Source organism: Saccoglossus kowalevskii, chromosome 8 (assembly GCF_978046115.1).
Source record: "Saccoglossus kowalevskii chromosome 8, keSacKowa6.1, whole genome shotgun sequence".
NCBI lineage: Eukaryota > Metazoa > Hemichordata > Enteropneusta > Harrimaniidae > Saccoglossus > Saccoglossus kowalevskii.
The window spans coordinates 20419097-20446517 of record NC_140648.1 but is presented as its reverse complement, the minus strand read 5'-3'; the positions used below and the strand labels follow the sequence as shown (position 1 = coordinate 20446517).

The window sequence follows — 27421 nt, the reverse complement described above, 5'->3', positions numbered from 1 at the left end:
TGGTATCGATCAATAGCAACGTGATACCAACTAACCAATTGGTAACAGCCATCATATTTGATACAACGAATAACTGGCCATAGGTTCAACTGACCATCCTTATAAAACAAAGTATACAATTGGTAACTATGGTTTCTACCCAATCACCTATGGCATCTGAAACATTAAAGCAGCTTTAAACATATCGGCTAAGATAAGGAGATTAACGAATTGTTGTCTGAGACGGTATTCTTTTTTTCATTTGTACCAACTTAGGGGGTACGCAATGAAAAAAAAGCAATAGTCAGTCGCTCTATTTGTCAGTAGAGGATCTCCTTATGAACACATTACAACACGATGATAATGGTTTCAAATTGAGGGGAAACATCGCTAGGTTAACTAGAGTAGCAGCTTTGGTGACGTATTTTCTACATCGACACACACTGTTTCGGAGTGACGAGAATAGTGACATGCGCAACGAGAAGGTCGATCGCTTAACAGGTGAGAAATTTCAATTGACGTGTTAATATACACTGTAGTTTAAAGATAGGAAAATCCACCCCTGACATCTCGTTATATTTCATTTACTCGCAGCAAGGAAATGTAGTTATATAACTATCGATTTACAATATAACATACGCAGTTGATATCAGGGGTTTACGTGGCGTATACACAGTGTTCATGTCTTGCGGCTATCTAAATAATACAAAACCATGTGCTGCGTGCAAACAACAAAAAAAGCGAGACGCACGAACTGCGTTTGTCGGTATATAGATAACAGTGTTCAATCGCTGATATCCGTTAGATCTTGCCGAACATATTACCTAGGATTCTTACAATTTCTGTACTGTATCATGTTATTTTAATATTTCCGAGACACACATAAAACCTCCTTTGACTTATTCTACTCCTGGTTGCTGACAAGCCGATATAAAACAGAGGTCATCGTTGGAAGAATATCGCTCCTTAAAACAGTCCTTAAAGTTACAAAGCAATGATTACGGCAAAGGCATTTTTTTTACCTTGGCGTTTGGGGGAAGATTAACAAAATGGCCGCCTTTCGCTCGGATCGCAGTAACATACATCAGTAAATCTACAGCTAATTGGCAATATACTCCCATTGTACATTTCAAGAAGATGCGGCGACATGATACGCGTCTGATTGTCATGGTAATTAGCGAAATGTGACAAAGGCTAACAAGAAATGGTAGGCAAGACTCAATTTACTTGATAATAAAAGAAGAGTTCACTGAGCTTCGCATGTTTAACTTGTGATGGTCTGCGCTCAGACGTTGTCATTATCATTAGTGCTCTACTTGGTAAATTCTAAATACTAATTGACAAGAAGTCGTTAATACCTTGTTAATATATTACTGACTGTTATTAATTGCTGATTAGCAAAGCATCATGCTACAGTGAAACACTTAAACGTATTAATGAATCGTGCGTTATACTATCACACAGTACAATAATATGGTCTTTATGTACATGCGACCATTTACCATTATCAAATAACTATAGTGCATTCATAGCTATGACACATAGTGTGAAATATCACTCTCTGATATGGAACGGTAAACGCTACAATGTTGCATGTTAAAGGTCGGCGGTCGTCGCGCCGCGTCCTGTTCGATTTGGGACTCATAGCGACAAATACAACACGTGTAAAATACATTGTTTATTTACATGAAATTCAAACACGCGCTGCACGACGACACCGCCCATTAAACGTCTCCAGTCAAATCGTGCGTGGTAGAAGAATTACATACAGACTTGTTACTTAAATAGGGGCAATGACACTATCTCATAATAATAATTATAATAACAATATTGCCTTAAAGATATATTTATAGAATCTTTATGCCGATGATCGATAACCGTCAGCAGCCGTAACTGCAAAGTCGCGTCCAACAATGCGCTGAGACGTCATGCATAATTAACATAATTTAACATATAATTATAAACTAATGTGTATATAACTTCTTCACAGAGCTGATTTATACGTGTGTGTGGCGTTTAGTTATATTATTATCAACCCGGATTCTTCGGTTCGTAGATAATACTGGCCACACGTCTTTGAACAAAGTGATATCCACATTATTACTATTACTCATGCTAGTAATACGTACTTTTTAACACAACTATTCGGTTACTAGCACACACTATAAATATTACGTTTTACGACAAATGTAAGTTGTGTAAACACACAGATAAGTAACGCGTTTTACAACACATACATATTTCTGCTTACAGCTCTTTCAAATGGAGATTAGAATTACACCACGATCTAAACCCTACTTAAAGCCAATAAACTTTCATTTGTGTTTATTGCTGAGATCCTTTGTTTAAGTACAACAGCAAATATTTTGTTAAGGTGTCCAGAGAGGGAACAGCCAATGATTTGCTAAAGTAAAAATATTGTTATTGTTATTTACATATTTGATATATCATGTTATACAAAGATGAAGAAAAAAAAAAATATTTTCAAGGAGTTTTAAGCGAGGAAATAAACAAAAACCTCATTGTGGTTTATGGGAATTATCTTACCGTTCCTTCCAAAAAACAAATTGAGAGTGAACCAAATTAAGTTCACATACTGTTGACAAATACTAAATAAATAATCGTAAAACATTTTTGAAACCAAATATTGCCACACGAATAATAGTAGTCAATGCTGGGCAAGCCGTTTCTGTGGCTTCTTTTTTTACGACTAACACAATACGATACGCCGCGTTCCCGGCGCTGTTCAATGAGATTTCCAAATTAAAATCTCCATTAAACGCGCGTGTACATATAACAACAGTGATTCTGGACAGTGTTTAATTTACGAAACGTAACAATTCTTCGTCTCGCTGCGGGGAATAGATTCCAAGAATTTCCAGATGAACTCATCAGCCTACAATATTTATAAGACACTACCCATTACACTTATGAGTCACTGAACACTCGTATTTCCGAGTTAGATTTACAAGTTCGTACAACAAACCTGATAATATAATTATATAGAACAACAGTAATTCCAGACAGTGTTTAATTTAACTCTACGAAACGTAACAATTCTTCGTCTCGCTGCGGGGAATAGATTCCAAGAATTTCCAGATGAACTCATCAGCCTACAATATTTATAAGACACTACTTCTTACGCTTATGAGTCACTGAACACTCGTATTTCCGAGTTAGATTTACAAGTTCGTACAACAAACTGGATAATCTATTATTACTTAAGAAATCAAAATACTGTGACTCGAAAGTCAGTTGAGATTGGACTAAATCATAAGCGCTATTTCTAAAATCCTTGTGGGTTTGTGACTTTTGACATTATATATGCCAGTAAGCAATTATTCTCTGTGTTGCTTCCTATTAAAGGTTATGTCTTGGGGCGCATAGTTGAAATGGTAAACATGGAAACATGTCCAGCGAGAACATCACATTTTGCATGAGTAATATGTGTAAACACACTCCTTGATTTTATTTTACAAGTCGTTGTAATGGGTATGTGAATCTAAATTCTATATTTTGTATTCGTATTTATGTTATTTGATGCAGTGGGCATCGTGTTGTGTCTCGTCGCTACGTTTATAGAAAGGTCGGAGAGCTACGTCACTCATACTGTAACTCATACATTATGTTAATGTTATCTCACTAGCAATGGTCTGAGTGACATGAATACAAATTTATGATAGTAGATTCTTCCAAACCGATGATAATGATTTTCAACATTACATGTATCTTCAAGTACAAAAAAAAGATGACATCGGCTTTGATGCCTTCTGGGCCGAATGTCATACCAACGTCGAGTCTCATGTATACACTTCACTCCTAGCTATTACTCAGAACATTTAATAACCGTCTATATACGAATCAAATAAAAATGAAAAAAAATCTAAGTTTACCTATAATCAGTTTTCAAGTCTCTACAAAATTGTCGTATTCATTTTTTTCTCCTTGTTCAATTTCAATGATACCGTATGCGTCTTTCTAGAAGGTACTCTTAACTTTACAAACGACGGCTGGAATTTTGCAATACGCCAATCAAATATATGACTCATGCATAATACATTTTTGGCCAAATGATTTTAAATTAACATTATCAGCAGCTATAGTGTCACGTAGTCACTTCTTGACAGATGTTCAGTTCCTTCTGATTGTAGATCACGATTGATATTACCAATTTTACCCGTGTATTATCGATTATTACAAATAGCCTTATTAGGAATCTGATACTGCACCACCTCTAGAATAATATAGATCTGGCGACAACCTTCGATGCGAAAAAAGTGTAATTTGCCTTTAATTGTCGGTGGGCCGTATTCATATATATTTCCAAATAAACGGTTTTAACATTTATCTTTAATACTTTAATGAACCATTATCAGCTTCAGTCAACGTGAAATCGCCAATGCAAGACAAATCCTGCGTAAGTGGTTTATGCATGAAATTTTGGAGGAGGAGGAGAAGGAGGGGAGGAGGAGGATGTGAGAGGGCTCTTAGAGTTATTAACTCAAACGAAATAAGATTACTAAGTCAAACTTCATTTGCGTAATACAAATATCCATTTGCCATCTATTTGAAGGTATTGGTTGTTCTAAATAAAATATCGTGGATGTTTTGTCGTTACATATTGCCATGCAATTAACATTTTTAATGTAAGGTAATATAGGTAGTGTATATACTTGCAACGACAAATTTGTTCTTCACATTCAACCGACCTTAAATAATACCGGAAGAGAAATATTTTAAATTCGCTTCCGAGCCATACAAAATCTGTGTTATGCCCTGTTTGCGTTGATAATTGTATTTAAATCAATTATTTCGCATCTAGCCAAAAATATATCCATAATCGCTACTTCCCACTTGACAATATGGTAACCTTATTTTCATATATTAAAAGCAAACATAATATCATTTATATTCTTGATAAAATGTGTTGGCACAGTTATAACTAATACAGTTTTTATTTAAACATAACCATCAATATTCCAAAATAGATAGTATGCAGTGCATATTTATATAAACTTTTTGTAGGTCAATTACAATCAGGTGGCCGACTTCGATTAGAATACTTCACAAAGAGCCTAACAACATTACCAATGATTTCATCCTTATCAACTAACATAACTTTAGTAGCATTTTTCGCATCAACAATTAGGAATATAGGATGCCACTTTTTAATAATAACTGAATGAGTATGATTAGTCCATGGTGTTGTGAGTTGCGTCGAAAAAACTCGTTTCTGTAAACAAAAATATCGATTCAGTTCCTTTGTCAGATCAGTACCACACGAGAAATGTACTTCAGAATACGATTTCAGAGGATTAGAAATATTCTTCCTGTTAGTACTAATACATCCGGATGGTAAACATAATATGTTTCATATTTGTCCTTGCATTACGGGATTTTTGTAAACCAGAGTAAATGTGTTGGCTATCTCTGTGTTCTCGTACAGGTTAACGCGATATATTACTATAGTTTCATTACATTCGTAATGAGGCCATCTGAAAAGGGAGATCCACAAGAGCCTTTTAAATTTGCATTTGTTTGCCACCCGTTGTTTTGCTAGTTGCTTAGTATATTTCAACGAAAATTTAACATAAAGCCAACTTTAAAATGTTTTCCACGTCCTGAACATGTAAACAACAGCCTCTGATAACGAGTCATTCAATCGTCGAGGATATATGTCAATACGTGTATTTACAATATAATGTGATCGATGCAAGTCAAAATTCCAGTCTAGACTGAGTTAATGAAACCTTTTTGTCTCCAGGTAAGCTTATTCACATCAAGATGCCACACAAGTTTTATCACTTATCACTAACTGCAGCGCTCCCCGAAGAGTCTAATTACGCATCAATTCTGCATTCCAAATTTGCATGAAACAAACTTGACACGCCCTTTGCATACTGTTACGCTCATAATGAATACCTCAGATTATGGTTTCAGCTGAAAAATTCCTTTGTAAAAAATCTGTTATCAGTAACTTTTGCTTTCCACTAGAAAATATTTGCGTTCATGCCACGTATTCAAGTTACGTACATTAGGAGAGTCTATTTTTACTCTACTTGGAATTAAATTAAACGTAATATTTATTTGACTTATATTGTTTAGAAGCAACCGTAGTTTTCACAAACAAATAGCTAAAACGACACAAGTGGTGCGTTATTCACAGCAATGGAACGACGTAAGAACATAACCTAAACAAAAAGAATAGCAACATGTCTTCCCGCAAAAACGTACAAAGGCACTTCAAACTTTGAAAAGAGAGGACAATATCTTACTCAAATATATCTCAATATAAAACATGTTAATCGTCATCTAAAAGCTTAGTTTAAAGAGGCGAATTCATCTTCGATCGTTTCTTTTCTTGACAAAAAATGACACCGTGCAACTTCCTACCAGATTTGAATTTCGCTGCGTTGAAGTTTACCATTCCGGATTCTTCTGTGAGAGCGATATCTACGCTGCTGTGTTATTGTTCGAAAAGAATTGAACTTATTGATCTAAGCGAGTAGGCATTGCGCTTCGCATTTCAGTGTGTGGCACTGTATTTATATATAGCTCCACGTGAATACACATTTACTTACCTCAAGCGTAGAGATTGTCACTGCCTCTTCCGTCTGCTCTGAAAGACATGTTTCATGAAACTCCGGGCAGTAGTTTTAATGATTTGCTTCTCGTGCAGGTGATCGGTTTCTACTTTCACAACAGTGTTTTACTTATCTAACATTTTTCTTATTTCCTTTCACCTGTACAAGTGTTGAGAAGGACATCTTGTTTTTGTCCCGTGTAGAAGCGAGTTATCAGACGCTCTACACTAAAATTCAATTAATTTACGTTTTTCTTTTCCACTTTTTCGGTTATATAAACAATGTCAACTGTTACATTACTGGATACAAAGTAATGTAAGAACTAGATTTGTATTCAAAAAACAACGTCAGAGGTGGAAAGTACAAAGGAGTTATGGGTTGAAAAAAACATGTATACCCACCCTCAAAATTTAATCAATACCCAGCTATCATTCAAATTAGTCTTAGCCTTATGTATGCAAACCCTTCACCCATCACCTAGCATTCATAACTTCTTATATGCAAGATCTTAGCCCCATACCCCGCTATCATTCAGAATGAACACAACGTTTTGTAGACCTCTGTAAACGTTCAATAATCTTTCCATCTACCTCTCAAAGAATGTGAAAGTGCATTGCCATCGATCCATTGTGAACTTCTTCACATAAGCTACTTATTCAAATCCCAGATAAGGGTTGTCTATTGCGTGGAACTGAAGGCAGTACATCAGCTGATGTTGGTGATACTGTTTTTTTAGACTAAGTTGGGTATATGGAATACGTATATGTAGCAGTTTATCGTTTAATTTTTGAACCGCGACATTATAGGACACGGCAAATGCATAGATCACATACGATTATTCTAGATCAAAGTGTATGTCATACCTTAATCATTTAGATAATCAATACTGCATAGTTATTGAAAAGGTAAATAACAGAGAAAAACTTCAAAGACGCTAGTAATTATACACCTTAGTAGACAGATTGCTTCGTAGATGTGCTGAATCTCCATCACATCAAATATGCAACATAATGCAGGTTAACTATCTGACTTAAAGGAGTACTCAAAGAAATACATTTTCAGCAATGTCTTGAAAGTTCTATATCAGTGCTCGCAAAAGAGATGGCAGTTTGTACTCAAAGAACATTATGGCATCAGCCAGATAGACATAGCGAGATACGTGTCCAACGAATGTTCTGTTGTTATCATAGGCGATCCAGAATATGGAAAAGCAAATGTATATGAATGTCCATCTAAAACAAGTTGTTAAGGCAAAGGTGAATCCTTATGCGGAAATTGACTCCGGAGACTTGAAACAAATGTACTCAGAGTAGACAGGCAGATTTGGTACAATCTCCCTAAGTAATCTTCAAAAAAAGCTTTTTTTGCGATCATGCTGTACTTCTGTTGGAGAAATGTAAGATATATAGTGAAGTCTATAATCAGTGTGGATACTGCTCCAGATGATATTGAGTTTGTCCACCAAGTCAATGATGAATGGGACAAAAATGAAACATCCAATGACAGTTTTAGTGATACCATTGGTGAAGAAAGAATACATGTTATTCCCGGTGAGTTCATTCATCAACATTTCTGATTATATATCGTAACTATTGATATATATATTAATGTTTGTTGTTAAACTGGTTCATTATCATACTAATTATTATATTTTTGTGTTTATTGTTACTTCAATTTAGGTGACCCAAGATGTCCTGTAGCTGCTTTTAAGCTAGCTTAAGCCTGGTCTATATGCACTCTGCCTGAGACTTTTGGTAAATACTGCAGCCGATGTTGATATCTGGTTCTTTAATGTTCCAATGGGTTATAACATATGAATTTTAACCAAATATAAATAAATCATGGTATAACAAATAATACTAATGTCATCTTCGATGATACTCGTGAATTAGTACATTAAGTCGGGAACAACCAGGTTTTTGTTCTAATAATATGCCTTCTCGACATTTTGGAATCGTTTTAGAAGATGACAACACTGAATCCACTGATGAGGTAGGAGATTCCCAATGTGATATGGCCCTAATGCCACTGACAACGACAGTGCTTCATTTCATTATTCCTGTCTCGCAACCGACAAGTAATGTGTGTCCACTACATCAATTCTGGAGAGTTGTAATCCTGTTTCATATGGCTCAATGAATTTCAGTTTGTCACAGTGTGTTGTAAATATTGATTATCAGAGATGATCATTGCGTAATTTGTAAATTATTGTATATTATAGATATTGCCGTTCTTGATATTTAATAGTAATGTTAATTATTTAAATTATATGAATGTTATACAATAAAAGACACCTTATGTGACATGTAGAAATTTTGTAATTCTTGGCCCTGGAGGATTATCTATATGTCTTTTGTTTGTGTTGTTTCTTTAGTCGTTGTACTAAAACAAATGTTAACCCCAACAGAGGTTCACATACAGTTTTGGTGACATTCGGAGCTCATTGTCAACTTCCGTTTCGTCGTTTCCGGTTGCCAAACTGTATATGTCTGTTGGGATTAACGTTTGAATATTATCGTCTGATAATTCACAGTGACGTCACAAGACGTAATTGTTTATTACAATTAATTTCATTTTTGAATGCGTAATTTGGGAAGATGAGGTTATCATGTGCCACAGCAGCCTCCATGTCACCATTGGGCACAATGGACGCGCGGGTGAACGCAGTGCTTTTCAGCGCTCCCCGAATTATTACAGGTTTGGCCTCACGACTTAGTCGGTTTTCAGTTGTATTGGACATGTCCTGGGTAAGACGTTAAAATTGCATCCGGTTGTGGAGTTTTTGTACTTGGGAGAATGAGGTTACCCTTTGCCACAACTACCTCCAGGTCACCCTTGGGCAAGGTGTAGTACCTGTCAGCCTTGGGTGCCAACTTCCCACATATTAAGTTTGGTTGACGTCAGTAAGGGCATACGGTCATAAAAGCCTTGCACCAACTCAGCCTCACGTGTGAGGTATTATCTATTAAAGGCAACGTTTACGTTTATTTAAATATGTATATATGTGTCCTGGACAAGATTTTAAACTACATCCGGTTGTGGAGTCTATGGACGTGGGAGAATGAGGTTACCCTTTGCTACAACTACCTCCAGGTCACCCTTGGGCAAGGTGTAGCACCTGTGAGCCTTGGGTGCCAACTTCCCATATAACAAGTTTGGTTGACGTCCGTAAAGGCACACGGTCGTAAAACTCCTGCACAAACAGATGCGCATAGGTGGAAAATTTTCATGTAAATATGTATATATTAGTTTCAGTTGTTCTTAGCATTCGGCAGGGGGGTCGTAACCTCATGTGGTGAGAACCTGTGTGACTGGCCTGCCAACGGGGTACTAAGGATTTCATTGGAAAAGTTATCAGTTACATCAGTTAATGTAATTTCGTTTACATACCCTTAAATCAAAAATCACAAAACAAATGTAGTCTATTTTTTTGAAATGTAATATGGTATAACTGATTATCAAAAGTGGATTGTTTACGGAACTTTAGTGCGTCGTTCGCAGTATGTGTTTATGCATATGCACACGCCTGGCTCAACATTGAAACGATAACATAGCTTTGTAAAATCATATTTCTTTAATCAACATAATGACATAATCGCGATCACGATAATGTTCATGTAATTGTGTCTGGTGCTCCTCTCTCTCCAGGGTATATTTCTACTGCATATAACATTGAAATAAGCTGGAAATATGTGTATGTTAATTACACATCATTGTGTCTGTATACAGTTATGTTTGTGTTATGTTGTTATATATGAGTTTGTGAAATTGAAAAAAATATGGACAAATTACGAGTGTCGAGTCATATCTATATATATGAAACAAAATAACAAGTAATAAATCATACATTAACCTTATATAATATTGTTACATACCTTGGTGATTAAAAACTGTATCTAAAAACCATCAGACATCAGACACTCGACTTGCGCTTATCCATCTAGTCATCACGCTATTTCGAGCTGGATTTATTAGTTTAGTTTAGTTTAGTTTAGTTTAGTTTAGTTTAGTTTAGTTTAGTTTAGTTTAGTTTAGTTTAGTTTAGTTTAGTTTAGTTTACATTAGTTTACTTTAGTTTACTTTAGTTTACTTTAGTTTGTTAGTTCAAATCTCGTGCTGCTTATTTTTTAATGTAATGACCTGGTTATTTTTATTGCAGAACACAAAATAATGTTCATATCTTCACTACACATATAGAATTTATATAACGTGACCTGGCTCGGAAAATCAAATATCCGTAGCATATATACTTCAAAGAAACACAGGAAGAATACTGATTAAAATTTGCAATACTGAAATCGCAATTGACTTGGTCTAGCCGGTGGAAAACTCGACCAGATTAAATATTTCCACTTAAATATGCGACGTTATGCTTCCCCCCACAGAGGCGATTTTATGAGTCTCATTTGATTCGCCCCTTTTAAATGTTATTAATTTATCTGCAATTGCTGTCTATCTCATTCTGGAAATAGACTTTGAATAAACATTAAACCGTTATGTCTCATACATATAGCTTTTATTATCATGGTTATTAAATATTAATAAACAGTTCACGTAAATTATTAAGCGATGTAGCAAATCGCATATGGTTTCTCTGCATTAAATTCGTCCATATATGGTTATTAACTGTATCATGTATACCAGCGGCACTCCTTTGCTAATAACATTACTAAATAGTTGGTTGGTGGTCATTACTATTATATACATTTTCATCACCATAGCAATGGAATAAAGGAAAACGTGTCGTGTGCATGGCAACTGGATTGTCCAGATACGGCAGATTAACCCTTATATATTGATATTTTCAGTGAATCTCGGTATTAATCTGCCACATGCACCTAACGCATTTATAATACATATGTTATCTGATACACGGCGTGAAATTGTCGGTGTGTTATCGTCTTTATACGAGGCTATTGATTGGTATACGACATGGAAATACAGGTTCCATTATTATTTTATGGGCATCTCATACATTTATCACTTATCAGAAATAAAGGTAATGCCCATGGAATGCCGCGTTTCAACTGTGGATTAGTTACAGATATATCGCCTGAATAATAATTATAAACGTAGTAAGTAAATGCCACCACTGTTCTTCAACTATTCTATATTGGTGTTAATTTTAAAATTAATTTTAAAGCATTTTAAATTGAATCAAAATCATGAAAAACGTTTTATTCAGAATTTGTATGCAGTAGTTCACGTAATGTCTCATTGTGATGTGTTCAGAACATTTATATGCGTGTACCGTGAAGTTTCAAGACGAGCCACCATTTGTAAAATAATTAAAGTACTTTCCACTACCTATTTATAAACTTATGATGAAAGAAAATCACCCGGAACATCTGGTTATATTGAATAATTGCCAATGATCGAGAATATCTACTTCAACTTTCAATTCATTTGACAAGAAGTAGTGTATATTTAATGGTGCAGGTGCATCACATGCGGGTATCCGACTTATTGTATGGATAATACAATTCAACATATAAATAATGAATAACAAAGTTATAATAATTGTCATTTGGAGAAAAAAAAATCATTCTCTGGTAAATGTCTGATTTAAAAGATGATTATGTTGCTCAAAAACGGGGCATGTGTACTACATTACATTTAACAACTGAGGATCTCGGTAATATTTACTCAACACACTGTAATGGAGTAAAAGTGTTAGGTAAATTCGAAAATTAAATCACTAAAATTTAATCGATAATTTCACGATGGTTTATATATAAAAAGCAGTGCCACTTCATCATTGTATATATATATATATATTAAATAAGCATTCATTTAAGTTTGTTGTCTGACACAAATGACAGAGAAAAACGATTTGTTTCAATTAATTAGAAAACTTTAAAAAGTGCTCAACTCGAATGAAGCCATGACATACACAGAAAAATCATTTTAAAATATATATCGTTACAAGGCTGATATTTCTGTCGATTATCATAGAAATCTGCGGCCGTGACGGAATTTGCGCGTCTACCGACACGCTTAGACGTAATTTCTTATTAGCATAAATTAGCATATGATACGTAAGCGATTTGGCTGTTTGTTTGGTACTCAAAGTTAGTCACGGGATAAAAAGATTATCACATGTTATTATTTATGTATAAAACTATATATATATATACCCGAGGCATTGTGTGATGTATTCGCTATACATCTTCAATTCATGATAACCCATAACAAACATCTCTTTGAACGCAATGATATTGATACTCATGTGCCACACTAAAAAATACAAAATCCACCTACCTATATTCCTTTTGGAAAAACAGCATATGTGATGAGATGTGTTAAATAAGTCTTGACAGACAATAACATTATGCAATTACGTCATGTTCTCGGTATCAGAGCACAATCGATTGTAACTTGTTGTGATTGTTTTTGTTTTTTGTTACGTTGTAATTAATTGTTGATATTTAAAAAAATCGCTTATGTATACACCATATATTTTTGGAACATTCGTTTGCGGGAACAACAACATATCTATCATGCAAATTGACTATATGATTTGTGCGTCGGGATATATAATTACTGATTTTGATCGTCATTATTAATTCTGCAACACGCCGCGCTGCCAATGCTATCTCGTTTTACCGTTTCCTGCCATATTCTTCAACTACACTGTTCTGATAGTGGTGACTCTACATGCTATAATCTCCAAATTGGACTTTGCGTAATCTTTTGATCTGTCATGTTGAGGTAGTTTAGAATCACTGGTACGACGTAACAAGCATGAACATATTTGATTTCAAAAGTAGAGCAGTTTTTCGACAATAATATTAATCAGTCTATATAGAAATGTTTTTTAATCAATCGAGTAATAAATAAAAGCGCTCCAATCACTGAGTGAGATGGACAATAATGACATACGTATAGAAGGAAGCCCGAGTGGCCTTTGTATACACTCAAAGCGTTAAAACGTGGTTGGCTTCGTTTCCTGCTTACTCTAGATTGAAAGTATCAACATGTCTCATCCAATTATTCAACCTATTCTACGGAACGATGAAGCATGTTTGGTTATATTGGTGTGATGATTTATTTCTTTTCAGGAATACCGACTCGCATTAATGAAATGATTTATTTGGCTGATGTTTCAGTAAAGTTCTACATTGATTCATATCGATGTGTATTTGTTTAAAAAACAAAATAAATATGTATGTGTGTGTTTAAGCGACATAAATTATCAACACTACGATGAAGACTTTCCATTTTCGACAGTGTGAAATATTTCGTTTAGGAGAAAACCCTGAAAACAACTGATTTTGACAAGTAAATTCAAAAATACATGAAGAATAATTCATAAAGTAATGTATATTATGTACGCATTTCATAATTACCGATTACAGAAGAATAGTACAGCAAAATAATTGCTATTCTATCTTTGCCTTTTAATTGTTTTGAATTATGACTGACAAGAGGTGAATAGCATTACAAACTATGCAGTATGTTCAACACCTCATGTATAAACAATAACTTTGATAAACTAGATTTTACTTGCCAAAATCAGCATTTTCTAAATAAAAATGAAGGAATTTCACATAGTCGGAAAAGAAGTATTTATCATAAATGTGTCGATCCCACGCCGACTACATTGTTAGTTGCACAATAAAGCGATAAAAGATGCCTTTTCAAAGATAAATTTGTCAGTATATTACATATTTCTTTAAAGAAATTGTGTGTAGCGGGTGTATATTTCATGTAATTAATATGTATGCGTGACCTCATCATAACCCAGTAATAGCACTAGTTTACCACATTAGCTTTATATACAATATAATACTACAATTCATTCATCAACCTCAAATAAATTACAATATCCCAAAATTTGACATGGAAAATTTATATCGAATCACGATTAAAGCACCTACAACACAGATTGTTTCCATTTTAATACTGCATACGTATGTATGGTGAAGTATACAGAAGGATATAACCATAAATCATATTATACGAAAATATACAGTCCTGTTTTAATAAAAATGCACATAGCGTGAAGTCACTGGTTTTAACGCGAGGCTACATTCGTGTTTATCACCAACATACGGTTCTTCTTCGATCGTACTATTATATTTAGTCGAGGATTGTTTTATTTTTTCTGAATTATATTAACATGACAAATATGAAAATACTTAATTTGAAACTACTTTATAGCCTTGTTAATTATTGTCTTTCAAAATTGAATTTAGAAAGCCATAGCAGTGATAATGAACTTATTCACCCATATTTATTGAACTGAAAAGCTTTTAAACTACATACACAAAACAAAATAGGCTACTTAAAAAAAACACAAATGCCTATTAAATATAATTGTATTAGTTCCTCGGAGTCAAATTTCAGTTGTTCACAACTTTAGTGTGGTTCTTCTTCTTTTCATTGTAATGTTCATGGCAGCAAAGAAAGGTTACATGTCTACTGACATTCCATTCGAGTGCAGTTCAACGCGCTCAAAGCAAAGACCAGAATAAGATCACAGATCAACTCTAATCAGCAGAGAATAAATTAGGTTATTTGCAATGGGCGACCATTAACTTCTTGCTAAATAATTCATACAGACAGTTGAACAGAATTGCTAATGTCATTCATTTGGTTGCACTAGATGTTGACAATATTTGAACGTGTGTTACGAAGTAGTGTGAAGAAAACAAGAATGAGCAACTACTATTTTTTTACGGAATCTTGCATGTATATAGTTTGATATTTAATCCGACTAAAGCATTAAAGAGTACATGCATAACTTAGTTTACAATTGCCCGAACAAACTGGCGACACGCATGCGTTTAAAAGTAATTAAAATATAAAAACATAAAAGCATAATAAGCATTCTATAACCTTAATGTCTATGTTTTTATTCAAATCCAATTTTGTCAATATCTTGTTTTAAACGAAGTTTAACGTAATGTAATTATTTATGAAGACGTTCGATTCGGACAAACATTTAAGAAAACAAAAACTAAATTAGCGACATGCGTATGTATAACTGGTGTTCGCAAGGGCCTTGGTAAGACTGTGACTAAAGACTTCTTTGTAATTCACAACAAATTACTGACACGCCACAGGGAGGTATAACGCAGTTGAGCTTGTTATCGTCTGCGTACGGTGTACACATTGTATTTCCATGACGCCTTGAACTACATAAATTCTGTTTGTTCGGTAAGATCTTTGAATGAATACAAACGCTAGTAATATTTTACAAATGTTCCATATTTAATTGATTATTATATACATATAATTGTTGAATTTAAAACTTGACTAATTACGATATCACATGTGTATATGTCTAAGTTATGTTTTATCCCAAACACATTGTACTACATTAGTACTATAAATAATTTAACTTATAGTAATTGTTGTATTCTTCCTTATTGATGTGTGAATACTCGAAGTACTTTTCTTATTATTCGTAGTTGATTTTATATACAAAACACGCATGTAAACACACTCATACCCAGCGCATCGAACCATATAACTATGCTAATTTGTTTACTCGTGTAATTCATTTCAATATTCAATCATTAACATACTAAATTGTGTCATTTATTATGCGGTTTGATATGAGAAATGTTTGAGATCCAGAGAAAATAAAGAAACAAATAGTAGTGTTATCGACATCATATTATCCATGTAAAAACCGTAATCCCTAGATGCAAAAGAATATGCGCACATTATTGTGTCAATTATAGCTTTCAACTACCCTCCGACTCGTGCATTCTCCAGATATACAATACAAAGTTTAAACTTTTAATAGGACAAATTGCTCGTTAAATGTATGTATCGGGATATCAAAGCCATTGAAAACATTATCCGAACTATTGATTAAGTATTTACGTCAATGGAGTCTGTGTTTGTGTGCATTTGTCTCATCTGATACTGTGAATAATTTGAACATTTTTATACCATGATTATAAACCATGATTTTTTGGAATATTTTATAATCGATTAAAAAAACTCAAAAGCTAGTTATTTATAAACTGATAAGTATTTCTTATACTAATATCTCAAAAGATTATGACATAAATTTGAATTCCACGATCGTAATGCGACTTATTCAATTCTCCAAAATACAACGATTTTGACTATTCGAATACAACACAGTGCCACAGTGTTGACAAAATCATATTCACATCATTGTTAACAAATGTTGACGAATATTTCAATATGAACTTGAATACGACTATTATCCCTGACATCTGCATAATGATCCGTATATGTATATTGAACGATAAACATTTATACCAGTTGTAGATATTAAGTGCATGGTTTTAAAGTTTGTGCTACACCTCAAACTCCTGTTAATACACAATAATTACAACACCGTGACGAATTGATTCAATTGAATATGTACGCAGCTCTAACGTTAAATAAATGAAATTGTTGCCTTATGTTGTCTACTAAACCTGTAGCCATATTAAACAATCAGATTCGCCAATTTGATGTTCAATATTAAAGACTTCATATTAGCTTTTGCACCCTAACTTTTGAGCAGATCGAACATATCCTCCTCACAAAATTACCGCACACTAGGGCTAAGTTGTGTTTTCTATTAGTACTTGAATCCACCATTTTCGAAAACACGCGTGTTGTTTCTTCAGATACCATTGTTCATCTCTGCTTTGCCTTTTTTTTACGCATGACAAATATGTACGTTCCCCGGCGATTTGTAAAATATTATATATTAACTATTCAGATTTATGAAATACTATCTTATATCATTTAATTTAATGAATAAATGATATCTCTTACAATATCATATTTATTGAACTCTTTCCTCGTCTAGGTTCAGAACAAAGGGAATATCATAGGGAATACTATCCTATTAATGAATTTGATCTTTTTTATCCCATCTGTGCAGCTTTGATACGCTGACTCTTACACAGTAATTGAAGTTTGGGGATGCATATTCAAGACGGCCTAGGGCGCCCTGATTTCATTTGCATCAAATTTCGCCGATTACCGTTAGTTTACCCTATTGTGGTAGTGATATATAACTATTTTTCAGGTGTCGGGAATACGTAAGTCACATGATAACTAATTTCGAATTATACAATCGTCACTGAGGATCGTAAACCAACATTGTGTGCACTGAGAAGATGGGGTTAAGGGAATTGGTACACGTGGATTTATATCACACATGTGATTTAGATAACATCTGAAACAACCAGAATATATTCAGATTACTTTTATCCCATCAATTTCAAGAAATAAATTGTGAAAACCACCAACATATTGGGAAAATATTGAAATACGAGTCAGCCATGAATAAATGACAAAGAACTCTTAATTGGTATCATAGCATATCGTAGTCTATATGCTAATAATGAAAGACACCAGTAGACGCACAAATGTAGTTACGATCGCTGAGGAATATATGGATGTCTTTTTAAAATAACTTTTCCCTCGATATAATTGCAAGCCGGCATCATTGCATCCTTCCAGTAATTATTATCTATACTGAAGTTCTCGCAACGCCGAAATAAACACGGTACCACAGAAAGGTTTGTTTTTTCCGCGTACTGTTTAGACACGCATGGAATGATGACGTTTAACGTGAATATTGTGACGTTTACCCTACCTTATCAATTATTTCACACCCGCACCAAGTTTCTGCGACAAAGAACAGTATTACGCTGCTATGTCACACAGAACTGCCGCGATGTGGGATTAATCATTTGTTTTAACTACCAATTCTGCTAAGATGACAATGAACATTGTTTAATGTCCACAATACCTGTGGAGGCAATAGTCATTGCCAAGTTGATTCCGAAAACAAGAATGTCATTGACAAAGCGGTGTTTACGCTTAAATAGGCTATGTTTACAGTGACAAATAACAAATGGTACACCATAGATTTGGCTTGCGTATGTCAATGTATTCTGTGTTCTAATGAGACTTCTATATAGATCAGTTTATAAACACACTTCCAATAATTGTAAGATGGGAGACACTGGTTTGCATTCGAAATAGTGTCACGTCAACCAGTTTTATGAATGTGTGCAATATTTACTTGTTTAGCTTTTCTATTACACGGGTATAATACTTTTTCTACATTATATATTTTATTCGCATCCATGATTTAATTTCATCATACAACAGTTGTTTCGTTAGCATCGATGGGTGTATTATTAGTTTTTGCAGTCGTTTTTGTAGGTGTATGCCATTAGGAAGCAACAATTTTGGGGTCAGGGATCACCGGATAATGGGAATATATCTTCTATTATACATGTGGTATATATGCTAATGATGTGAAATTGCTACTAAAGTTAATTTCAAACTGAGTGAATTACATAAGGAGAAAGCCGTACAAGATTCTATGTTCAACCATAGACTATTGACTTGAGTGACAACACAATTATCATAAACTCATTTCCTTTCAACGAAAAATGTCCGGAAAGATGTACTAATGAAAATTGAGCAAATGCTGCCAACTTTATTGAATTTCTAGCGTATTTATTTAAGAAATTAGTTTATTCTGCTTCATATTGATTGAGCTGAATAATCTGTGCAGTTCAATAAAACAATGTCATACGAAGTCAATATAATCCCAGTAAGGCTCTACGCAACATGAAAGAGTTAATACAATATATATATTTCCGAACAACATTGACACTAAAAGGAATACGATGTAAGTTATCTGTGTCTTCTAGATACTTTTTTTTCGTGTGGAGTACATAAAATCGCTGCAAATATACGGGCACGTACACGGTTGTTTCTAGAGCATTGCTAATGGATATGTTTCCTAAAAAAACGGTTGCTCATAATAAAAGGTGAATCAATGGTTATTGGAATTTCAAGACGTCTCGTGGATTGTCTACTTAGCTTTTACGGGATAATGAAATTCTCGTTAAAATCTGACAATGTGTTGGAAATATCGCATTTGAAGACATCATTCGGAATTTATAGTCATATAGTCTACTTTTCAATTATATCTGTGCCGGATTTACACTAGCAGCGCATATGGGCAGTCAGATCTCATAAAACGTGTCACGTTTCAAACTGTAGTATGAATAGTTTTTTTTTATTACTAGGAGTAATGATACAGATAACTGGTGTTATCACAGTAAACTAGGCGTAAACGCCGCAGAATTATAGTATACCCTCGGCGTAGTATAATCATAGTAAACACATGAATTAAATTCAGTATTGTCGTATTTATCACAGTAAATGCTAGGCGAAAATTCGTTATTATCACAGTAAACTATAGGAATAAACTCAGTATTATCACAGTAAACTATAGGAATAAACTCAGTATTATTATTATTATTATTATTATTATTATTATTATTGGTAATCATTATAGAAATCAACTCAGTATTATCACAGTAAACTATAGGAATAAACTCATTATTATTATTATTATTATTATTATTATTATTATTATTATTATTATTATTATTATTATTATTATTATTATTATTATTATAGAAATCAACTCAGTATTATCACAGTAAACTATAGGCGTAAACTCGGTATTATCATAATTATTGTAGTAAACTATAGACGTTATTATTAGTAAAGTTAATCGCAGTCTGAGTGTGTTTACTAGTGTAGTTTTTGTCAACGTACGAACGTACGAGACCGAAGGTTGTAAACACACGACAACGAGATTCAATGACTTACATCACGAAAGAAACTATTGACAACATCAGCAATCAATTGCATTGAAAAATGCGCAGAGGTGAACATAAGTTAATTTACAAAAAATGCAAAAAATGTATTGTACGATTTGTCATTTGTTCATGAATAATTCAATACATAACATTTGACATACGCATGATCTTTCTAATACTCGATTTTTTCAAAACCTCCATCGGAAATCCAATAGGTCAGTCATTACACTCTCTACCTGCTGCGGTGGGTTTTGTGGATTCGAAACCCTTACTTGTCCAATTTGTACATTATTAGAGGAAGAAGTATAACTCTTCGTCAACTTCAAATGTTGCACCTCGACTAAACCTGCTCAAGGTCTGAATCACAATGGCGCTTTACAAAATACGCCAGTTAAGACCATGTCCGTTTACAAAATATGTAGCAATTACACTTAGCATAAGAATGCAACAAATAATATACACTCCATATGAATACATGTGTGACCGGTTTACAATTAGCATAAAAACAAACACATGTGTAGGTATACTAAAATAAACTAGCAATAACTATAATTGGCGTAAAATTGACGCGTAAACTCAGTAATCATCGTATTATTATGGTAAACTATATAAGTAAACTAGAATATTACATAAACTCGTTACCACAATAGACTGTAAACAGATACGGCGCTGTTGTAGTGAAAGTACTATCTTATTATTATTATTATTATTATTATTATTATTATTATTATTATTATTATTATTATTATTATTATTATTATTATTATTATTATTATTATTATTTAACACAATTATATATACTAATGACATATGTACGCAGTAATCACACATGTCATTAGCTACACTAACAACATGTGTATATTAGACATGTGAGACGTGCTGTAACTCATCTTGGCGCCCTGTCTTCTTATCTCTGGATACCGTGCAAATACAACGACCCTGACAATTAGGAATGAGGTTACAAATAATTACAGGTATAATAATAAAGTGTAATACAATATGGCCTTTACAGACGTACGAAAAAGGGATAATAATTGTTCTATCACTGTATTACTTAGAGCATTGAACTGCGGGATACTCTGAGTGATCGCAGCACGCTATTGTCGGAACACCGTATAAATTGGATTTTGGATGCTCTCACGAATGCTTTTCCAATCACGGTTAACCCCATGTTTTCTTTACTTGGTCAGATTTTCTAAGCAGGATATTGAAGTATAACTCATCAAATCTACAAATAATAGTCAGTGGTGAAACATCGTCAATTCGTTCTTAAACGTTGTTTTCTGATACGTACATCCTCGGAACTATGTGATTCGATTTAGAGATGCGTTAACGTTATGCCTTATTCCCGTCTTTATTCATTTTGAACTTACTTAAGTTAAGCAGGTGTGTACCTAACAGTAAAATGAAGATGTTCTTCAATTTACCATTACTCGTGTGGAATCACACTGATGACTAAAGTTGTTTTGTTACATATGCCAGTATGACAACATTTGATCAAATCTGAAATATGTATTTATTTATAAGGTTACAGGATTTTTTTTCAATATAAATTAAGGTCACTGCTATATGAGCTAAAGTGTGCCCCTACATAATCTTCTATTTCCGAACTCTATTTTTCATGGACTTGCGGCAAAACCATCAAAGTAACACAAAATTTAATCTCCCCAGTTCTAATTTGCCGATGCATGTCCACTGCAAAATTAATCACGTGTCATGGTCCGGTTGCCATGGAAACGCGATTTCCATTGACCTTGTAAATGACTTTTTCGAAACGGTTCTCGCTACATTGCGATTGTTGCTGCTGTTGAATTATGTATTATTTTGATCTCAGTCGTTATACAACATAATCCACGACATAATGAAAGCCGATGACAGATTTGAATTTCCATTTTTAAAATTGTTTTTGACATAACGTAAACTAATCACTTTAAGAAATGCAATACTTTCTCTAATTGACGTGGAAATGTGACATAATGTGGTTGACTTTTTTTCTTTTTTGAAGATTACAGCTTACGGTTAACAGATTATCATAATCAAGCATAATATATTGATTTCAGCATTGTAGTATACAATATCTTTAAAAATTAAAGGCATTTTAACCCAATACTTATAATACTTAAATGCTCAAATTTGATCCATCTGAGTAGAGATTTATTTATTTACCTGATTTGATATTCGCTTTGTTTAAATGAGCTACTAGTATATGAATTACAACAATTGACAGGATGCTACAAATGATTAAGTAGTGGATATACCTTGATCATTTTTCCGCTTGTGTAGACAGCGAATAAATATTAGAACTCACTCTCAAGTAATTAGCTCTTTGGTAGCCTTATTCACAGCAATCATGATTGACCAATCAAGTATATTGTCCTGTTATCTGTGTAGCGCGTCGTCGTGGGAAGACGAGACTTATAATAATTTAATCTCTTTAAAGAAAAAAAACGACTGAACGATTTTGTAATTTAAAGCGAAAGTTCACACCACCGATATTGTTATTTGTGCGTAAGGATAATCGGAGTCTGGAAATGTGATTACAGGCATAATTGAAAAACAAATCACACGTAGATGAGTTATTTCAAGTTATGAATGCATGTGTGCCGATAATCTAGTTTTTGTTTACTAACTTGAGTGTCTGAATCAAACGTCTTCAAGGATAGTCAAACGCATTACGTAATGCTTAGTGACGTCACTTGTGAATTATGACGTAGCTTGAACTACATCTCATTATGTAGTTGACTGTCATTCAAAGAATGGTCAGATTTATCTCTGATGTTCAAACTATTGTTTTATTTTATTCGGAAAATATATGTGGATACCCAAACTACTTTTCACACAGACCTCAGGTTATACATCTTTGAAATTCTTTTGGACAATTTACAATTTCGTGTTGTGAAAAAAAGACATGAAAAGTTAATGACGTATGTCGAAATCTATAACTATGTGGCACTTGTCTTAAAGATAGGAAATTGTGATCAATTTTTCGCCCCTATTTATTAAGGTCGAATATAATTTGTCTGTTCAAGGTACATTTATCATTTCTTTTTTTATTGTGAACATAATTGTATATAATTTGTACAAATGCTGCAAGAGTTACGTTGATATTCAATATGGCATCGTGGCCATCATTGATGTTGATTACAAAATCTTGGGTGTTTGAATTCGCAATGACATTATGTATGTGCAATCTGATATCGTGAATGTTACGACATTACGACATCGTGGATTTTTATTATGTTATCATGAATCCTGATAAACACTATTCATTCATGTCAGGATTACATCTTTCTGATCACCAACAAAACTTAAATGATATGTTATTGCTGTAATATATATAAAAAAATACATTTGTAAAAGAATTGAAACAATGGGTTGTTGTGTGCCCTGTAAAACCTATATTAGTTTTTGCATGTAGTGCTAAATTTGTATGGTGAAAAATGAGCACTCTGCATAAAAGTGTTTTTCTAGTTTTGCTCATGGTCTAAAATTGGTAAATTTTGAACATATAGCACTTAATTCTAGTGTAAATAAAAACCCGGCGCATTACGTGTGAAAAATGGAACAAATTTCAGCATTCAGCTTAAAACTGAGTGAATATGGAAGGCAACAAAGAATGGGTTGTATAGAGCAACAGTTAAATAAAAAGACAAACATGCATTCTCTAACTTGTTGGCATTCGCAAATATCAAGTTCGTGAAATCTACCTAAACAGTCACGAATCTGGGTATCATTCTTAATTCTACCGATGTCATGGACTGTGTTATGAAATCCCGACAACGAACATTGTGTTGACAGAATAAATAACTTCATTAACTTTGCTGAGCATTGTGGTCAATTGAATTGCCACAGTCGTCGCAAATTTCTTGTAAAATCATTGTATTGTATATTATGCACATAAAATGGAACCCATATCGAACACGGCGTATCGCGACGACTAGGACGTTTCAACTTGTATTAGTCTCATCTATTTCAGTGTTGTTGAATTTCAGCTTTTTGTCCGTAATATTATGAGAATGCCAAACCGATGGACAGCAGTGCTTCAAATTGTCCATTCTCGTAACTATAGCAACAATTAGAAATGTACTATCGTCACGTAGTAATTGTTCGAAAGCATTCTAAAGTGTCTGACAGTAAATTACTGACGCACGCTGTACAGAAAACCTCCTAACATCGTGTTTCGCAGAAACAACGTATTTTAACTTGATCAAAACCTAACGTATGGACATTACCATCTGGTGATATTTTCAATTGTTTACTGTAAATGGAAATACTGTCCAATCACTGGGAACAAATGCGGCAGATGAGGTCGTGTCTTTAATAATTGATATACATGTAAACTTTCAGCTCATTGCAACGTAGCCTGAAGTGCATGTAAAATACTGAACTAATAATTTACTATCGAAATATTATGTCTTTAATAATATTAAAAACCATATTGGAATCACCTTAATAGTATTAATGGTTTATTGCTGCAACGAAGGTCTTAACAATATGTTTAATACCAATGGGTCGACTTGTCTTGTCGATTTTGTCGAACAAACCCCAGACGTGTTTGTGCAGTATGTTGCATAATAAACTGCCTCGATTTCCCATAATGACACAGTCCGGAGGGTGGTGATTTAAGAAAAAGTCTCTGCGTCTGACGCCAGGGATCACAATACTGGCTTGTAGATATTTTCTCAATGATGCTAATTGGGCCATTTTAATTTTTTTTCATTTGCTGCTCTTAAAACACATATCTTTATATGTATATAGTTCTATACCTTTTTAATATAAAGACAGACCATTTACATAATGTAAGCATGCGATAAGAAATGAATCTCAAAATTAAAAAAAAATAAGCCATAGAACGTTTGTAAAACATGTAAATAACGGTAGATACTTTCTGGTCAAATAGGCTCTGCATGGAGACTTTCTGTAAAAACGCCGAAGACATAACGACGTGTCTGTTGTATGTACGGTGTTAGCATGTGAATTCTTAGCTGTATATTATGTATTTAGTGCACGAGGTTACACAAAAATCAGCTTCAAAGCTTCACTACTTTCAGAATGGCATACTTGGGGCTAGATAGATTACAAATGAAAATAGAATGAAATAAATATAACGTATGCAAAAAAGATAAAAGTTAAAAAGATTTAAAAATAAACTTCGATGTAAAAACAAAACTACACATTTAAATCAATACAATAGAAAAGCCCTGCAAAATATGCCGTACAAAGAAATGAGAATAAGGCTATATCAGCGAAAGGTGCAATACATGACAATCTGAATGAATGTACACACTGTGATAACTGTTAAATGAAATAGTAAAAATTCGAAAAATCCCTAACCTTAGATCGAGTCTAGACTCATTGCCAATGTGGGTAATTAAAGGAAAACATGATAACAAAAGAGTAAAATATGAAAGCGAGGGTTATAAATATTCACGTTTTTTAGGTTCTTTAAGGTAGAGATGCATTTTACCTAACAAGTATTTTAATTAGTTAATTAGGAAACCAAGATGTCCACAAAACTATATATTTTCGATTTGAATTTTAATATTTTGTCAGTATTTTGTTATGGATACTGTAGTTTGAAATATGCACAAAAATGTGCTTTTTGAGTCAACAGTGATTTAAAAAGAAAGTTCTGGGATTTGCACTAAAATGAAGCTTAGATAATTGCTAATTTACATAACAATTCACTCAGTAAGAATTTTGCTAATGCTCATAATTAAAATGGCTCCAAATGTCCAAATTTGAATGTATTATCGTTTTGTTAAAAGATAAAATATAGTGCATAATATGGAGATCCCGTCAATTCTTTTTTTCACCATGTTTCTTTTTTATTATTTATGTACAGCCTTGCTAAATCTTACTAAGCATTCAAAAGAGAGATTGTTTGCACCTGTTATCTATATTTTAAAATCGTTTTTTGAGCATGTTCCACTATTCACAATTTTAAAAAAATCACTCTCAAGTGCCCACCAACCTGCATCTCTACCTTAAGTTGCCTAGTTTGTATCTTCAATAGCACACTGAAAGTGAAAAAAACGTCGCCAATAAACACTAATCTTTAAAGCAATTATTTATATTTTATATTTCCCCGTAACAATTTCTGCATCCTTTATTTTTGATTCAGCAATATCAATCACAATCTACATTTTTTTTCTATATATATTAATTATGAAAGTAGTGAATCCGTACAATTCGATATTTAAGTAAACAAATTTGTAGTGTAAAGACTTTAAAGCATTTAGAAAATATTAGGTAAGAATGGAAGGTCACCTTTCTGAATAAACATAAACGGCGCCTTTTAATCATGTGTCGTCTGCGCAGTTTGAGTAATAGAACACGATTATCGTAAAAGACACTGACAGTGTCGTACGTTTCATGGCGCAATGTAATGGACATTATAGTGCAATTGGCGACAGATTTATTAACGCATCTATTATGTCAATATCTTCATCGAAAATAAAAAAAGTAATCATAATCACAAGTAGGGTAATTTGTTTTATTGTGAGTGAAGAATTATGTCGCATGACTACGCATGTCTGATTTGTTTTTTTTCTAAAAATATACATATATATTATATATATGCGTTCTATAGTGGTATTGAGAAAGCAGCATCTCACATTCTCGCCTCTGGTGTGTGTGTCCCTTAAATAAGTCGAAGTCAATCTACTTGCCAGTAATCAGAGTAATCTCATTAAGGGTTAACACAACCTCAGTCACGGGCAACTGCACTGTCGAAATAGTCACGCTGCAAATCTTACCACCGACTACTCCGTTTCCCGGATACGATAGAACAGCTGGTGTTTGCCAGAACTATGTTATATGCATTTCAATATAAAATTCGTCTGTCGCATTAATAAAAAAAAAATGTTTCAAATATCTAAGGTGCTATAACGTATATTACTTTTGTATCGAATTTGATGTCGCAGCAGTCTGACATTTGATTTGCGTAATCAAACCTAGCGTAAGCCAATTTAAGTGTGTGTGACTCTAAGGTCATCGTCGCTGATTATTGTATCATGTAAGGCACATGTTGTTAATCAGGTAACACATCAATACTTGTACATAAATAACAGTCTTGATTATGTTTGTCGTTTATCAGGAATCTCGGTACTTGACAACATCCGATATTTCCTCCGTTGATAAAACGTTCATCGAGTATTGGGATTGTTATTTCTCCACCGTTGACACTATGTTCTTTTAGGATATCCAGGGAAGCGCTTGTGATTAACTACTAGATAACAC

At 33.6% G+C, this 27421-nt stretch overlaps 1 protein-coding gene across 2 annotated transcripts in view; it reads left to right on the top strand.

Moving 5' to 3' along the window:
* Positions 1–260: 260 nt before the first annotated feature.
* Positions 261–27421, top strand: part of LOC144362830 (uncharacterized) — a 41801-nt gene continuing 14640 nt past the window's right edge. For both annotated transcript variants that reach the window (XM_085502951.1, XM_085502950.1), the window contains exon 1: positions 261–480. The gene's annotated coding sequence lies outside the window, so the exon portion shown is untranslated. The remainder of the gene's footprint in view (positions 481–27421) is intronic.